Here is a 15,753-nt window from a genome sequence, read left to right as displayed (position 1 = left end):
ATTTCTGATGCTTGTATCTCTTAGATTTACATGCGCCTCCCCTTCCTCCCCTGTGGAGGAGTATAAGGTTCATAGATGTTTTCTGGCTTTATCTACTTTTATCTGGTTCAATACATCTGTACTCGTGCTACACTTCATGCTACCTCAAGTCAGAAACAAAACAATCTGGGGGACCTCGATGCCTGAAGGACCATGGGTAAATGTCGACGTTGCTTTTTTGAATTTCGAAAACAAAAAATGTAATACTCTGCTGCTACCACTAGATGTAGGCCTATGCATAGCATGTGAATCTAAGCAGATGCAAGCATCATAAATATGATTACGGTGAGTAATGTATCATATAGATGTATATTAGAAAATGCGCATTCAATCATGCTTTGTGGTTGCACTCGTATGAATCTGTCAAAAATTGCCCAAAATTACACTCAGTCAGCCAAAAGAATTGTCAGGACCAATTCCAGTTTATTTACACATCACTTGATAAAAAGGAAACTCAGTGCAAGGCGTTTCGCAGCCTAGCTGGCTACCTGTTGACATACAATTAAAACGTGGCTCTGATCGTATTTTTAAAGAGACAGTTTATGTTCTCTATGGTTCTTTGTTGTTAGTACTTCTGTTCTTTCTATACACAAAGTGTTGCCAGAAAAGTATAGGTAAGGCTTTTACAAATGCAATCAGACATTTTTAAACATTTTCTTAGCTAAGGTTTACTTTCAGCTAGCGTTAGGTGCAAACCAAATTAAGAACATCTTATTCTTGTCAGAGTTTGAGCAGTTATTTTAGCAAAGTTTCACAACAAGGTGCCATGTAACTTTTTAATGTGCAGTCAATACGGAATAAGTACAACCTTTTAGGTAACAAAATGGGCGAAAGTGCATTGCGCAAACATTTATAAGCATAGTGCATGAAGCCTGTAACTTATTCACAGGGCTAACCAAAAATTATGGTTGCAGATCGTCTATATTGATCAAAAAATGAACCAATGAAGTGCATTACCAAAGTTGTTATTCACATTGTTAGCTAATAGGTTCAAATCATAAAATAATTGCTGGCGGCATCCTAAATCGAATGCTTGTTCAAATTCCATTATGGCGCGTAGTGCGTTCAATTTCATTGTGCCGATGTTGACAAAGTACAGGATACAAAAGTTAGAATATATAATGCATTGTGCTTATTGTTACAACGCAGAGGCAAGGACAGAAATAGGGCTACATTGATGTCGGATATTGTACACCGAAAGTGAGTATAGATAACCAAAGTGCATTGTGCATTGGGTAAAGTGCATTGTGCATAATGTCTCTTCTGGTTGCCATAGCTTGTAGGGGCAGACCAATATATTAACATCTCTAAAATGTATATAAAGATTCAAATAGAATGCACAATACATACAAGATAGAAAATGGCTAAAAAGTCAAAGTGCATTGTGCTTAGAGTAAAGTGCATTGAGCATAGTGCTTAATAATTAAGCCTGGGCAAGTCCCTGCGTGCGGGGTAACTAAGCAAAGTTGATGTGCTTACAGTACACAAACTTAATGGGTATTTAAGATTTGTAGCTTGTTGACACTGGAGCGCAAAGTACGAGCACATGCATTTTTGTTGAACAGAAGGCCTGGCCAACAGACAACATCTTGAGTCTGTTATTGAATGATCATACAGAGCAAACTATTGAAATTTACAGAAACAAGAAAACAATTATTATGAAATAAGGAATGGAGAAAGGTGCAACAGAGGTTTAAGTAGAAGGAGCTAGGCAGACTGGGGGACACGCAACTAATCTGAAGGACCAAGATAGAAAACAGAGAAAAATAGCCTATCTAGTGTCACTTAGTGCTGTATCAGCTGCCCAGAAAGTTGTACAATTCTTCGTCCAGATTATATCCTTTCGGTCTTTATTTCGAGATCCAGAATGTATTTTGCCTTGGCTTAGCTCGAGCTCTGTTTCCTCCTCTGCAATGTTTCTCTATGGTATGTATCTCAAAAAACTTTAAACCCTCCAATTTGCCATTGTGTTTCTCTCGGAAGTGTAATGCCATTGGATAAAAAATTCTTGATAGCTTACATGGGCTGTAGAATGCGGAGCTTAAGCTTTCCAATTGTGCTCCCAACATACCAAAGTTCACAAGGGCACGTCAGAACATATACCACATATTCGATGTTGCATGAGATGTTTACATTCAATTGGACTTTGTGGCCTAGCACCGAATACAAATAGCTTGTTCTATTTTCTGCAAATGTACATGCCTTGCAGTTTGTACATTTATGAAACCCGGTAAGACGTGCATTCAACCATGTACAAGAGCTGCTGGGTTTGTCAGGAGTCATAATTCTGCAGACCAAACAATTTTTCAAAGATGTAGGCTTTCTGAATGTAATGCTCACTCTTGTTCCTAAAATGTGAGCTAAATTAGCATCTAATTGCAACACGTGCCAATGTCGGTGTGATATTGCCAGATGAGGCTTGAATGTGCCCCAAAGGTGAGAATAAGTCTTGTTTGGTCAATGTCTTTTTTGTTGGCTAGCACCTTATTTATTTGGAGTAGGTCACAATCCAAGCATCATGCTTTTAAGTAAGCTCTTTCCAAAATAGCCATGGAATATCTTTGGTTCAGGAAGATGTGTGCTGTTACTCGGCACTCTCTATCAAAAGATTCCAATTTGGTACAGTTCTGGCGTATCCTTACAAATTCACTGTATGGTATACTCCATTTGAGTGTGAGGGGGTGATTGCTACTGGCAAACTGCAAATTAGAGCTTGTGGGTTTTCAATATCACTCTGTAATTATCTCACCTTGATCCGATTTCACTACAACATCCCAGAAAATGATGTATTCTTTACTATGTTTTTCTGTGAACTCCAAATTTAGCGTGTTATTGAACATTTAGAAGAAGTTTTTCCATTCTTCTTAATCTCCTTTCCAGAGAATGAAGAGATCACCAATGTGTAAAGCAGCCATAGTAAAATCGTGTCTGTATATTCGCTGTTTGCTTCTGTCTAGACAGTGAATTTTTCCCACCAACCCATCACTAGGTTGGCATTAATCTGGGCGAAGGTGGTGCCTTGTAATTTAATGTAGTAGTCGTTGTGAAAAAGAAAAATATTGTTGGTTAGATGGACAAAAAGTGTAGAGACCTTGTTTCCAGGGAATGCTTGCATGCTCGTTTGCCATCGGACTGTTGGATGGATGGATGTGTAAAGTGAGGCGACATCTAGTGGTGCCAGCATACAATTAGGTTCCCATTGCACACCGTTCATTTTGCTCAAGAAATCCTTGGTGTCAAGAAGATATGAGGGAAGAGAGGGCACCAAGGGGAGCAGTGTTTCATCGACATATTTGGAGATGTATTCTAACAATGCTCCATTGAGAGTCCCTATCGGTCTGCCTGGGGGTCTCTTCATATTCTTGTGCAATTTGGGCAAAAAATAGATTGTCGGCATTGTGGGGAACTTGATGTGTAAATAATCAGTCATCTTGATTAAGGATGCCCTTCTCGAACCACTTGAGAATTAAAGTAGTCAATTTCTGATCAATCCCAGGTGTAGGATCACAATCTAGTTTGTTATAACACTGATCATCGGACAGTTATCTCTTGGCTTCCTTCACATAGTCGTTTTTATTTTGGATGACTATATTTGTGCCCTTATTTGAGGATTTGATGATACAATTGGGAAGGTTCTGTGTTCTTTTAGAGTTTCTTTCTTTTTTAGTAAAATTATTTAGTATGCGACTTTGCGGTCACCTGGCTTTCTTGAGGTCATGTATGACAAGATCTTGAAAGGCTTCAATCTGCCAACATGGTTGGAAGAGAGGATTGAAACTGGATTTATTCTTTAGTTTGCTCTTCACGGGCCAATTAGTACTGCTATTTAATGTGTCTAAATCAGGGATAGGGACTGCTTCATCTAGTTGAGCCCTGGATTCCAGATGGACCAAATCTAATAAAGGACTGAGATCTTCTATGGCTACTTCTGTTTTACCCTACAAACTGACGGTTTCTTTGCTTTTGGGTGGATTTACACAAAAAACCTTTTGAGCTGCATTTTCCGCATGTCTTAATCGAGGACTATTCTAGTTTTGGCGTAATCAAAACATGCTGTTGGGCAAAAATGAAAGGCATTTAAGGACTTTGTTTTGTTCTTTAGTTAAAAGATGATTAGAGTGATTTACAATACATTAATCCATATTTTGTACGGAAGGCTGTTTTCCATTCGTCGCCTTCTTTTACTCGCACCAGATGATATGCCCCCCCGGAGATCTAACTTGGTGTATATGCAAGCGTCCTTCACCTGGTCACGGAGTTCAGGAATCAGAGGCAGAGGATAACGGTCTTTAACCGTTATCTGGTTCAATGCGCGGTAATCGATACAAGTTCTAAGGTCGCCTTCTTTTTTAGGCTCGAAGAACAAAGCCGAGGATGCCGGGGACTTTGACGGGCGAATAAAACCATTGGCGAGGTATTGATCCAAATATTGTCTCAAATGCAGGTTCTCAGGTTCGGTAAGGGCATAAATCCTGCTACAAGGGGGTTGTGCACCGGGCACCAGATCGATTTGGCAATCGTACGATTGGTGAGGAGGTAACGTGTTGGCCTGTTCCTTTTGGAAGACGTCCTGAAAGTCCTGGTATTCCGGAGGTAATTGCATGGAGGCAGAGGTTACAGATGCTAGATTAATCTTCAGGTTTTCTGGGTAGCATGTTTGTGCACAATCCGGGAAGGTTATTCTCTTAGCTCGCCAATCAATTTGAGGATTATGTGTCTCTAACCAAGGAATTCCAAGAATAAGCTGAAACTGTGGAGCATTGATTACATCAAACACAACTGCCTCCCGATGGCCGTCAGGACCAATAAGAGTCACCCCAGTAGTGGAATGTGTTACCGGTCCAGAGGCCATTTCAGTTCCATCGACTGTGGTGATGACATCTTTGCTGGTTTTAGGACGGAGAGGGAGGTTAATCCTAGAGGCAAATTCACGATCCACATAGTTTCCAATAGCCCCACTATCGATGTATGCCTTTATTGCATGCAACCGCTTAGGCTTTTCTGGATCTACGAGAACCATTGGCACAATGAAATGCACGGTCTGAGAGTTAGTTTTCAAGCTCGGTAAGCGGACCCCTACGCTTGTCGGGCTGAGTCGTTTCCCGAAACAGAGTCTTCATGGTTTTTATCAGCGGCTCCTACCGCTTTTCGGGGCGGTTTTGCCGGGCAATCTCGTAGAAAGTGTCCAGAGTTCCCACAATAAAGACATAATTTTAACTGCCGCCTCCTTTCACGTTCCTTTTGAGTTAAGGGTTCTTTAACCCCTCCAATTTGCATAGGCTCAGAGACATCAACTCCCTTGGGGTTAGCGTGGGTCTTCACCAACACCCGGGTCTCAAACCTGGACCGATCTGTTTTTCTGTTTTGAAGTCTGTGATCCAATTGGACCACTAAGTCTATATATTCTGTGCATTCTTGGGGCGGATTTACAACTTGGGCCAAGATATCTTTAAGTTCTCCGCGTAGACCTCGATAAAATAACGTGACTCTTTTATCCTCTGGCCATCCCGTTTCCACAATTAGTCTATTAAAGGCTGCAATATAGGATAGGAGGTCCAGATTGCCCTGTCGCAGGGATAGAAGTTCGTCATCCAGAGCCTGCCCCTGAGAGTGTCGAGCAAATAACCTTTGCATGCTTGCTTGAAATCCTTGAAAATCACGGAGAATCGGGTCATCTTGAGTAACCAGTGGAACTGACCAATATGCAGCGCAGCCGCTGAGATATGACAATACAAAGGCTACTTTGGTCTGATCATTAGGGAAGGCCCCAGGTCTGCATAGGAAGTGCAAACAACACTGATTCATGAATACGGCGAATCGTTTGGGGTCCCCAGCAAAGTGTTCAGGTGGGGCCAGAGGCATGTTTCCAGGTAGATTAATCTGCACAGGGTTACTGGGAACCACAGGAGCGGGGTTCCCTCCGGAACAGGGTAGAGGAGTTTGTCCAGCTTGACCTTGCAAAAGCTGTCTGGCCAGGTTATCAGTTCTTTCCTTTGATATTATTAATTCCCTCTTGAGGGCATTAGTCTCTTGACGAGCAGCATGTACTTCGGCCCGTAATGCCCCCAGTAATAGGGCCAACTGATCAGTCTCAGAAGTTTCCATAGCGCCTGGGTGGGAATTTGTAGGAAGGCTTCGCGTTCTGTAACCCTCACCTGACTACCACGGGAGCGCTGGCCTGGTTCGCGCTGCTGTGACCTCGTCTAAGGCGATGCGCAGGGTTCGGAAGACGGACTGGACCAGGCCCCAGATCTGGCTTGTCTGACTCGCAGAAGTATCCTTCTGTAGGTGAGAATAGGGGGTTAACTGTCTGCGGGGTAATGCAATCGGCCTCCCACTTCCCCCTCTCACCCTCCTCAAACCCTTCTGTGCTTCCCCGTAGCGTCTCACCTTAGGGTCTGGAAGGACGAGCTCTCCATCCTGCTTCTGATACAGGGGCGCGTTGGTATCCAGTTACGTCACTGGATTTTCAGATGGGTGAGAACCAAACTTGCTTGGCTTCCAGGTAAGTTTTTCTATAAGTGGTTCCACTTGTGTCCATGCATTAATGTTCTAATGCTAGTGTCTTTTTCCCCATAGGGGCCGGGGTACGGAATGCCGGGGAACAGGCACCGACCCGAGGTGAGCGGTGAAATCCTTGAGGAAATCAGGTAAGTCTTTAATGAGTGTTTTGGTAATGTCTTTTCATTCACTCATTAACGCTGATGTCTTTTTCCCCTTAGGGGCCGGGGTCCGAAAATGCCTGGATGCGGCGCGGACCCGAAATGAAAAGGGAATGACCCAACAGGTAAGTCTTGACATGGAGTTTTAGCTTCCCTTTTCCCTTCTTTCTCTCACCTTTGTTCTTGTCTTTTTCTCCCTAGGCGCGGGGGCGTGACTGCGAATCCGGATGGTCGCTGTTGAACATGGAGGCGCCCTGTAAAGGTGAGTAGAATGCGGCGCAGCAGCGATCGATGCGATGTGCTTTTAAAAATAAATGTCTTCCTTTTCAGGATTGTCGGCGAAATGTCTCTGGGATGCAGATTTAGCAGGTGAGGCCTTTTCCTTCTTCTGTTCTCTTGTTCCCTTCCTTTGCAGGTGATTCAGGATGCTGGCAGGTGTGGCAGAAGTCAAGATGCAGGAGCAGACACGGTGAGCGTCCAGCTGCTAGATGCAGAACAACGCGAAGCACGTGTGGCTGATCGGGTGTGGTTTAAATAGCCTTGGAAGAAGTTCCTAGAATGTGTCCTTCCTCCAATCAGGTATGTATCCTTCCCCGACCACGCCCGGGTGGTAAATGAGTCCCACAGGTAAAGTAGTTCCTTTCAGGCCTCAAGGAGGCCGGGGTTCTGCAGCATGGTCTGCATCAGGTAAGTGCACCCAAACACTTTCATAATGAGCCTGGCGCCTATGGCGCCAGGACTGACGTTTTCTATGAGCCTGGCGCCATAGGCGCCAGGACGCTGTCCAAAGGGCCCCTATAAGGGGTTGCTGGGACCTTCCCCGGGGACTTGATGTCCACTTTCGGGGACGCAGGGCCTGAGCCGGCTCCCCGGGAGCGGGCATCGTGACAGGCCACTGCAAGTCTGCTACATGTCTGGTCTGCCTATGCCAAATCACGTTAAACATTGTTGCCCTTATTCCATACTTCACATACATATCAAACGCTGGCGACCCTATGGGTGGCGCAACCTGGCCAGTTTCCCAAGATTGTCTACCGCAGTGGAAAAATCCCACTAGACAAGAAGACAATTTCCCAGGCAAAATTGATCTTTTACTCGTATTTTACCCTGGGCGTTTGATCTTGCAAGAGCAACACTCAATCAATATCAGGGCCATTAAGAATCGGGGCACGACTCACCTGATAAGTTTGTCACTCAAGACGCAATTCTTCTGTATACAGACGCAACCAAGAATCATTGTGACTACGTATCTGGTTCAATCTGCCGCGTTTCAGGACCCTTGCCTCAATGCCCTCTGGACGCTCGATCAGGGATCGGCTGTGTACAGATCTGCAAAGGAGTCTCTCATCACTTCTACAGTGGCGCCCCGAACACCTTTCTATCCCGGCTCGATGGTCTCTTCCACGATTTGTTTTTGCCTTCTTCAATCTTAACGTATACGATGGAACAAAAGGGGGAGGATCCCTATTCGGGCACCATTCTTTGCTAGGCCCTGAAGACCCTTTGCATATGGAAACCAAGTCACAATCACCATATACTAGTGATACGACAGACACAAGGTTCGATTTCCAAGTACTAGGGTTTATTGCAAACTATATGCTCAGCCGGCCGACTGGGTCTAAAGTCTCACAACGTGTGTCACCCAGACCTCGTGAGACGCAAGAGAGCGAACATCATACAAACAGTTACATATATACAAAATATTAGCCTTCAAGGCACATCAGAACCGCCCATAATGTATCTTCTTTAGCTAGGGTTCGGTGATTGACAATTATGACACATTATGACAAGTTTCTTAATCTATTATATTCAGCAACAGTGGCAGACATAGTTCTTTGTTATAAAGAACATAAAGCACTCGTTCAGTGAGGATATTGTGTTCGCGGGTGAGACACATTCCAAAGCACCTTATCTACTAGTTTCTATTCGTGAACTTGGGGTCAGCCCGTTCTGAGGCAGATCCGTGAAGGAGGACCGCTAGAAAAGTATAATTCATGTTTTAACTGCCTATTTCTACAGCTTTAGTGAGACAGGCCGGCACCTGGGCCGCTGATAAAATGCTGTTTCTGCTTGCTCTCAAGGATTTCATGAGGGAGGAAAACAATGCATTTCTGTATTGTTTGGCATTCCTCTCTGGGCTGATCTTTCAACATGCAGGCTGTGGCCTCGTACCGCATATGAGCTTTTCAGAATATAATATGTTTTAGCAAAGCATTTAACAGAAGAGCAAAACAACAAAGAGAGATCAGCACAAAATGGCAGATGTTACACAAGATGGATGCCCTGTGGTTCTATAGGCGATTCGGTGATCGCACATGATGCAATTGGTTTATGGCCAACATAATATACCTGCTCTACTTGGTTTAGGGTCATTTCTAGACTTACAGACTGCCTAGCACCTGGCTCGCCACACCGCGTCTCTGTAGCGGGGGATTGCAGAGTGTTCACGCCCCCCCCACCGGAATCCAGTGGATAGAGCCCAGTCAGATCCTTGGCATATAACACCCTGATGAACACAAAAGGAGCCACCCACTCCAGCGAGGCCCAGGGCGACCAACCAGCAGGCACACCCTTGTCCGAGACCTTGGGCCGGAACCCTTCCAGGGGGAGAGCAGGACACGGAGGGACGGCCCCACAGCCGGCCAATTTAGGTAGGCACCCTGCAGCTGGGACACGACCTCAGCCTGCCCCCACCATTCCTCAAAGATCATGCTCCTCCAAGCCGATCCCCCTCTCTCCGGCTCGCAGCCCTCCACTGGGATGCCCGCTGTGGAGTGGAAATCAACTGTCCCAATAAACAGGCCCTGGGTCCACACACTCCAGGCGAGCAGTGGCGCCAACCGCGGATGACAGGCGGGCTTCTTCTGGCCTCCGAAGCATGTCTCCTGACTGGACCTCCTCCTCCACCCTCTGCTCCTATGGTGGAGTTTCCCATGCCCTCTCACTAGGGGCTCGCTCTTCCCCCCAGCGACTCGCACAATATCCAGGGCCAGAGAGTCCGGTGGGCAGTCACCTGCACTCCTTCACCCCACCACACTGCCGGGATACTGCTGCTAACTGCCAGAAGAGCAAGTTCAAGGGGCACTTCCCCGGCAAAACACGCACGCACCTCTTTCACCCTGCACCTCACCGGGGCAGTGGGCTGGTGCGGACTTCCCCCACGGTCTTGCTCCACTGCCAAATGGATTGCCTGGGGCCACCGACCACGCAGGGATTCTCCCGCACGCCCGCCCTCGACACCATGGCTCCCCGCTCCGGGTCCACTAAGGGGTAGAGTCTGCTGTCCCAAGCCTTCGCCGGAGTCCTGCAGTCTGGACTACAGGCGCCCCTCTCGCAGTCCTTGGGCAGCGAGCCGCGGCCCAGGCCCCTGCCCTTCCCCCACCGCCAGACAGCAGGCCTCAGCGCGGTTTCATCGGCCGGGAAGGCCCTGCCTCGGCTCCTGCTCGCTGCTCGAATACGACAGTTCTCAGATCTCCTGGCACTTGTGGGCTCCGGGATCACGCTCCGCCGCAGTTCTAGGGTTTCATCCAGCCCCAGGGGTGGGGGGGTCAGACTTCAACTCCCACAGGGCTGAGGGGGGCTCAGTTTCCAAATATCAGCGCCCCGGGGAGGAGATCAGCTGAGACACTTCAGCACATCTCAGCGCCCCCTGGTGGCTCCCTCAATACCAATGCTTAATAACCATGGGCTGACGTCATGGCCTACTATGGACTAATCCTAAGAAGGCGTGTATTATAAATATGATTTGAAGAGGACTATTAAGATAAAACTGGCCATAGAAAACAGAGGATTTGGGAAAAGATGGGATTTCTTTGAAGAGGGTTTTGTTCAATCATGTTTGAGGGTGGTTTGGAATAAAGTATTTTTGAGTGTTTTAACTGTTGCAAAACTGTATAAAAGATGTCAACTGATGTGGTTTGTTGAGACTTGGGTTAGTTTGGTCCTGCAACACCATCTAACTGCTCCCCAAAGAATTGAACAATAAACGTGCTTTATGTACAACCGTGTACTCACTTCTTAAGTGGTGGGCCTGTTTGGATTAAGGTGATTAAAGACCCATCCGCAAAGCAGGAAATAAAATGAGAACTCAGACCGGAGTATTGTTCTGTATGTTGCTAAACTGTCAAATGAAAGCGCACTTAGGATATCAGTCACAGTGCTCAATAGACAATGATGTGGCACTGCTTCTCTCCATGCCCATGTCAAAATTTGTATTAAAAGAACCTATATCTGAAGGTCTTCCTTTAGGGTCTGGAATCTTTAAATCTTTGGATTTGGAATCAATATTTTTAAAAGAAATGGACCTATTGAGAGATTAATCTCTAAGCTTCTGTGAAACAAATGCTATTGTCTAGTTAACCTATGGTGGTGCAACAAATACTACTATCTTAACATATTTGAGCAATCTGGTAACACGGAATCAGGGTGATAAACAACATGCAAAGGATAGATTTGTTACTACTACAGATCCTTTGGCTTTAAGAATACAAAACATTTTTTCTAAAGTACTCCAAATGGGCCAAATTAATCTATTACACTCCATCATAAGGAGGGAAATGATGGTGAAAGGGATAGCAATAATAACTGTCCAGCCCTCTTTGAAACATGCACTCAACTGACAGTACTTTATCTACCCCTTCAAGCAGCGCCACATATCTGTATTCCCAAAGCTGGGGTTTGCAACCTTTGGCTCACTTGATGTTTTGGACTAAAACATCTATCAACTTCTATCAGCCATAGGTTTCATAGTGAATGGTGAGGGATCATGGGGTGTCGTAATCCAAAACATATGGAGGGCGACACACAAGACCCCTGTTCCGAGATGCTTCAAGTCTACAAACACACTCACAAGTGCTTGTCTATAAAACAATTAGGCTTATTTTATCAATCATTGCATGCATCCAAGGCAGTTGGCTGCAGGGTTTGAAATTGAGGGGACCTGGGAGATATTTAGCTTCTACTTCTAGCATAGTAGAGTCTGGTTAATTTGAAACCAACAGCTACCAAGAGCTACTTTTGGCTCCTAGGGACAACTGGTGCCTTCCAAACATGTAAATGTGATGTTATTTTTGAGTATTTGAGAATGTTAATAAAGAAGAATTAGAACATATCTAATATACATTTAAACACAATGGTTCATACAATTTTTTTAAAGGAGCATCTGTGGTTGCTCCTGGTTCCTCTGCGGTAGCCCCTGCCTACAGGGTGATTCCCAACACCCAGGAGCTGGTTTTAGCTACTGCTCATCGAATCTCAATTTCGAACCCTGGGATACTGGGCCAATAATCAAGAGAGGTCCATAAGAAGACAAATGGGGTGCAAACAATTTCTCTAGGGAATGAAGGGATTAAGATTACATTCCCCAATTCAAACAAATATGAAATCCTTACAGCTTTGAAATGACATACAATCCGGCTCTTGCCCAACATGGCACTGAATAGCCCTTTACAGCCTTTGGCTAACAGATCATTGTAGGTAAATATACTCAAACTGGCAGCCCTGCAAATAAGCAGTGTACCAGCCACTGTTATGACCTACAAACAGGCAAATATTCCCTTAAAAATAGGCAGTGAAATACCAACAATAATTAGGAAACAAGGGACACAAAAGACATTATCCATGCAGCCCGGAACAAATGTTCGAACCAGCAGTACCCGCAGAGCTGTGCCACAGATATGAGATCTAACATCACTGCCCCATCTGAAGAGGACAGTTTCCATGAATTACTATAAGAGGTATAAATCACAAATGGTATCTTAAAAAATGAAAATGTAACTTAATTCTGTTTCGTGTAGTTTTTAGTCCCTGCTCTCCCCCTTGACAACTGGCTGGGATCGCTTGCTTTGTAAGTGGACTGGAAATGAAGGTTCCAAAAGACACTTTAAAACTCAAATTTAACCAAAAGAAATTCACAAAAGTTAGAGTTCTGATACATTTTATTGGACTAACTACGAATATTATGTTGAGATGGAATAACGCATTAGCTTTCGAAGTCACAAAAAACTTCATCAGATGGTGAAAAAGCAAAAATGAGTGGGAAGGAAATCGTAAAGCGTTTTACATTCAATGCTGGCAATCAAGGAATAGAGAGCATTGATCACCTTATAAAGCTACACTGCAGAACCCTTTTCCTGCAGACAGAATGTCTAACTGCTCTGTCAGCAGGAGGTGGTGGAGGCACCATGTACTTGACTAGATTGCAAGCAAACAGGTTACAAAACACTTACAGGCCAAATGGAGCATCCTCGCTAGAAGGAGCATCCAATGAATAGTGCTTAGTAAAAGTCAAAGGAGTGGCCCAAGTGGCAGCTTTGAAAATTTCAGGGAAAGAAGCATGCCTCAGACAAGTCACAATGCGGCCTTAGCCCCAGTGAAGTGAGCCCAAACAAAGTCTCTGCAGAGTCTGCTCTCCTTTCAGATCATAAGATTAAGAGATGTAGGAGACCACTCTCCTCTGGATGCTTTTTTCCAAAGTTATGATCCGATCGTCTCGGTGATTAAGTGTGCTTATGTAATATTTGAGTGTTCTTGCAACATCCAAGTTATGCACAATCTTCTCTTCTCTGGAAGTATGTGTGGGGCCTTGGAAGAAAAATTCTTGGTTGAGATGGAACTCCGTAACCATTTTGGAATAGAACCAAGACTATCTTGTCTTCATCAGACTAGAAAAGGCTCTTTACAAGAAAATGCTTGGCGCTCTTCCATGCACCTACTGAGCGTGATAGCGACTAGGAAAGTAGTTTCCATGCAAGTAGATGAGGATTGCACAATGCCATTGGTTAGTAGGGCTTATATATCAAGGACGCTAGAACCATATTTAAGTACCACTGAGGGGTAGGATCTCTGATCTTTGGATGTAGCGAAGCAGACCCGAAAATGACACTTAATGGCTTCATTAAAAAGGGCAAAAACAGTATTCTTCTATGTGTCGAAGAAAAGGCCTGAAGGTGCAAAATAAGACATCTTTGACTGCAAATGTAATAGGGTACAAGCTGTTTCCTAGCAGCCACTGATTGAATCCTAGCCATTTACAATTGTATTGGTTTTGGTAGGTTCTTGACTAGTGGTTGACATAATGATGAGGTTTTCTTCCGAAATATAAAGATGGGCAGAAGACAAGCTGTTCGGGTACCGGGATATTAAGTTCAGCAATGGTAGGGAGTGGTAAAGAACCATTAATTTCATCTGGGATAATAGGTCCAAGATTTGAAGGAGGCGATAATATGAAAATGTAATTTTCCATGGCTAAAATTGAGCTATTAGGATAATTGTCGAACATTGGCTCCATATGGTATTTGATCAGAGTCCCCTAAATCAGAGGACAAGGCAGGAATGCACACTGGTTCTTGTGAGACCAAACTGAGAAGAAATGCTTCTCACAGGGAACAAGCTGTGATCCCCGTACTTGATGCCAACTGTGGGCAAAGGTAGTTGAACTATCACAAAGAGGTCCAACTGTGGGTGACCCCATTTGATGAAGGCCTCTGGCCACTAAATGTTTTAGTTCCCACTACTAGGATACATGCAACAGTCTGCTTCATGTATCCACTGCATATTTTTGTTGCCTTGAAGATGGGACGCTGTCAGGAAAAGAGGGGTGTGCTAGGTTCTTTCTTCTAGCTTTTTGCCTTGCAGTGCGGCATACATCTCTTGGAGCTGCCGTCTATTGAAAACGTTACACCGCTGATCAGCGGCCAGCAGATTGTGCTGCTGGAGACACCCTGCTCCCCGCACTATCCACTGTCAGGGTGAGGGGGGTGAGGAAGTGAGCTGAGGAGGAGTATAAGGACTTGAATTACACTCGTGGAAACGGGGGTAATGGGGGCAGGGTATCTGAGCCCCGCTGCCCCACAGTGCTCACCCCACACACAACCACCTGCCAGTCTGCCTGTCTCTGACAATGAGTGCATTCCACACCCTGCAGGAGGCAGGCGTTCAGGGCAAGCGTTGTTGTTGGTGGTGGAAGAGTGGCTTGTGGTCTGCTGTGGCCCGCTGGTGACGCAGATAAACAGACCTGTCACTGATTAAACTGAACCTGCTTACTCCCTGCACGTATTTGATACTAAGAGCACCCACTCAGCTACTGCACCTGTAAAATATGCCAGCAGTATCTCGAAAATATCCTCTGAGAAGCAAGGAGCGCCTGTCTCACAATCGCCCCTGTGCAATCTCTCAAAATCGAAAGAAGAAAAACTGCAAGAAAATAGCTTGTGGTCCGGATACCATCATTATTGGAGCTGCAGAGTTCTTGCGTAACGGGATTAACCCTGATTGCTCAGTCAAAGGTAAGATCACTGCTTTCTTCAAAGCCACGTCAAATAAAACGATTAGAACACTTCCGCTAACTGAACCCTCTACCTCTGCAATTTTATCCATCCGTCCGACCTGTGCTAATATATCATTAGATGCATCTTGTGACAATCCAATTGAAAACAATTCCTTGCTGAACTTGGTCCTCGACGTACAGAATGCATTGATTGAGAAACATGGCGCGCCCTCCCACTCCATTGAACCTATGAATCCACAATCCCAAAGCCTTTCCAAAACGCCTGATCTGACAGATTGCGGCAAATGCTCAAACCACCACTAATCCTAAGAAAGCAACTAGACCAATGTAGGCCCGCTGAACAGAGACCTGCATAAACCACAATCACGGAAAAAGAATAAGGGTACCACACAAAAACATGGGGCAAATTCGAAAGGTAAAAAAAGCCAACCAGAAACCCAGTGGTAACCCAAGCACTGGGGTTAAATTAGGGTTAACCATCCCTAAGCACTCAAGGTGTCAGGAAACAGACAATGTATTTGACATTCTACCTATCGAACCATCGGTAGATAAAACACAGAAAGGATTGCCAATACTGGAATGTAAAATGTCTGCAAGCAAAACAACGAATAAAAAGCAATCAGCCATTGATGATCAGCATGAAAGAGATTCAGGATTGTTGGATGATGAGAGCACTACAACAATTTCAAAGGCCCCACTGTCTTGTAATAATAATAACAATGCAGATCATCGTACATCACAGCTGGCCTGCCCTACTCTATTAGA

At 44.9% G+C, this 15,753-nt stretch overlaps 1 protein-coding gene across 2 annotated transcripts in view; it reads left to right on the top strand.

Moving 5' to 3' along the window:
• Positions 1–15,753, top strand: part of CHKB (choline kinase beta) — a 461,430-nt gene that overhangs the window by 366,155 nt on the left and 79,522 nt on the right. The gene's annotated exons all lie outside the window — the stretch shown is intronic.

This window comes from Ambystoma mexicanum, chromosome 12, assembly GCF_040938575.1.
Source record: "Ambystoma mexicanum isolate Mex_15411 chromosome 12, UKY_AmexF1_1, whole genome shotgun sequence".
In the NCBI taxonomy this organism is placed as follows: Eukaryota; Metazoa; Chordata; class Amphibia; order Caudata; family Ambystomatidae; genus Ambystoma; species Ambystoma mexicanum.
Note: the sequence above shows the minus strand (reverse complement) of the source record. Positions and strands in the feature narration are given on the sequence as shown.